The sequence below is a fragment of the Lolium perenne genome, chromosome 2 (genome assembly GCF_019359855.2).
Source record: "Lolium perenne isolate Kyuss_39 chromosome 2, Kyuss_2.0, whole genome shotgun sequence".
Lineage (NCBI taxonomy): Eukaryota > Viridiplantae > Streptophyta > Magnoliopsida > Poales > Poaceae > Lolium > Lolium perenne.
Window position 1 is genome coordinate 303,945,323 of NC_067245.2, and position 3,212 is coordinate 303,948,534.

A 3,212-nucleotide genomic window follows, 5' to 3' on the forward strand; every position below is an offset into this window, starting at 1 on the left:
GACTGCTGGACTACCTCCCTGTACCCTTGCATTAGGGGCCAAAAACTTTCAAAACGAAAGAGAGGTGGCGACTTGATTACTAAGTCTTGAACCAGCAACAACAGACAGTGATCAGACATGGAAGAGGACTGAGGAAGCAACTTTGCAGCCGGGCGTGTGTCATGCCATTCAGAGTTAGAATAATGAGAGTGGACTTTAAGAGCAGGCTCAACGCGCACCCGTATCCGTACCGTCTATTTTGCATCAAGATTCATGCTAGCTTTTTTTTCTCCCTCTCAAACAACTTCTCATTTTTCTATCTCTCACACCAAACAATCTTTAACCTTGGAATTTTGCAGATCACTTAAACATAACAAATAGAATTTGGGAAAAATATTTTGGATTTTTTATGTCATTATGTATATATATGTTTCAAGAATTTATTTTGAATTTTAAAATAACTTGAAATTTAAATTGCAAAAAACATTCCAAACTATTTTTTTCCTATTCTATTTGTTATTTTTCATTGACTTGCAGAAAGATCAGATCTATAATTTACGAAATATAAAAAAATCAAAAAAGGCAAAGCGCTACTACACATTTCACTACGGGAAAACACTTTGTTGCCGTGCGAACAGATGGCATGGCAAAGACCCTATTTTGCCCGGCAAAGGCTTTGCCGTGCGTCGACGCACGGCAACGTCTGCACGGCAACGCCTCCGACGGCAACGAAGACATTGCCGTGCGCATGACCAAACTGCACGGCAAAGGCCTTTGCCGTGCGCGCGCTACGTTGTCGTGTGGCAGATGCTTTGCCGTGCGAGGCGTCTTTGCCGTGCGTGCGCCTCGTTGCCGTGCGGCAGATCTTTGCCGTGCGGCATCTTCTTTGTCGTGCGTGCAACTCGTTGCCGTGCGGCAGACTCTGCCGTGCAAGCTTCCTTTGCCGTGCAGCAACGCTCCAGCCTGCACGGCAAAGGCTCCTCCAGGCACTCCCAGCGCCGTGCCAGGAGCACAGGCTGGTGACGCGTGGCGCCTTTGCCGTGTGTACGCACACGGCAAAGTGACCAAAAGTCCTTTACCGTGTGCATACACATGGCAAAGGCCCCTGGTTTTTTTTTATTTTTTTCATGCTTTTCATTAATCCCTGCATTTCAAAATTGCATTTCACATATATATATATAACATATACAACATATATATTCACCATAGCATCACCAAACACATCAACAACACCACAAATACATCGAGCACACATAGTTCATGCATAACAAAGTGCAGTGTCCATTATTACAATCCATAACAAGTGCGAACAATCCATAACAAGTGCGAACAATCCATTACAACGACGACGAGTGCACGAAGACCATGCCATCAACCTTGTCCTCCTCCATTGCTTGCGCCCGCCTCATCGTCATTGCCTTGTGACACATAATCTACAAGGTTGATGGAATTAGCATTTGCACTTGCATATTGAACAAGTACAAGTAGCGGGTTGGGCACAAGTGTAGGAGGACTCACCGCGGTTCATGCTCCGGATGATGTTCGTGTTGTTCACGGTGAAAGGTGTCACCGGCTGACTGGACGGTGGCGGCATCCACGGCAAGGAGAAAGGAGTAGAAAGACTCCCCGGTGGAGTAGATAGAGCCGTCTGGCTCATCAGCCAGCTCATCTATGCCTGATGCTGCTGCATCATCTGATTCTGCTGTTGGATCTGCTGCATCATCTGTGTCTGCTGCTGCTAATACTCCAGAATCTGTCGCTCCATGTTCCGTGCGTGCTCCTGGGCCGCCTGCTCCTTTGTTGCCATCTCCGCCTACGATGTGTTGCCGCGATGTCATTAACATTTCAATGGAAAGCATGTAAAGGAAAGGTAGAGGCCGGAGGAAGAACATACCCGTAACCGCTCGACAGCTAGATCCGAAGCCCGTGGCCGGGTCTCTACCTCAGGCTGTCCGCTCTTACGACCACGACGGATCTGGCGGAGAGAGGGAACCTTCGCTGGGTCGACGCACCCGTCACCAAGCCATAGGCGGCCATGCTTCAAGCCTTCTCCTGCAAGCACCGCAACCTCAGGGTCAAAGTCCTCGGCCTCTAGGTTGGCGTCCTCGCCGTACTTCTGCTTGAACTTGGAGACATACGACGTGCACTGGGTCTCGGATTGTGGGTTAACCCACACGGACCCCGTCTCAGGATCCGGCGTCTTCCTTTGCTTCATCTTCTTTAGCACGGCAAAGACGTTAGGCTTCGCTGCTGTCCCGACTTCCTGCAAAAGAGAACATGTAATAAAGTGAAGTGGCACACCCTTGCAGAGTTAACAAATATATAACATGAATTCAAAGAATGAAGGAACCATTAATTTGCTCACCTCGTTCTGCGGGTGAAGAGAGATGGTGATGCTGCCTTGGATATGCGATCCACCTCGCATCTCTTCCCGCTTATTCTTGCCCTCCTCGTGTTTCTTGAGGTACTGGGGGCATGTCCACCACATGACCATCGCAAGAAAGCACCTCTCGTCGTTGCCGACGTACTGAGGAGGGTTCTACATGCACAAGATAAACCCATTATGGTAAAATAAACTACATGGCGATAAAGAAATCAATAACACATAAATGCAAATACCTGCATGTACTGCCACGGCTGCATGAGCGTGTCGCGAGCGTCCTCCTTAGTCATGTGGACGAAGCGGTCGGCGTGCCAGTTGCGGACGCACTGAACATGTGCCTCGTAGTGCATGCCAGTCACCCTCTTCCTTGCAATCTGGTGTAGGACATCATCGCAGGCATTTTCCTTGCCCTCGGCCCTCTTGAAGTATTTATGCAACCATGCACATAGGTAGAACAAGGGGCATTAGTGCAATTATTGTCAACCAAGGAGAGTGTATGAATGGTAAGAAGTCAAAAGTCACGTACCCAAAATTTTCCAACAACCACGTCCACCATGCTGCCGCGGCCAAGAGGATCTTCCGCGAGGCTGTAGTGCGCCCACCTCCAAGCTACGTCGCAGCCACCAGTAGGGAGATCGACTATCCCAGGGAAATACCTTCTAAGTAGGCCCCAAGGATGTTCGAGTACCGACGTGGCGGCCTCTGCGACGGGTCTTCATACCTGAACGAGCTGCACCATGAAACGACAACATCAATATGTATGTGATAATAATTTTGATAATGACAAAATTGCGATAACGAAATGCCAAAAATTAACATGTACCTCCTTCCATAGGGCTCTAGAACAACA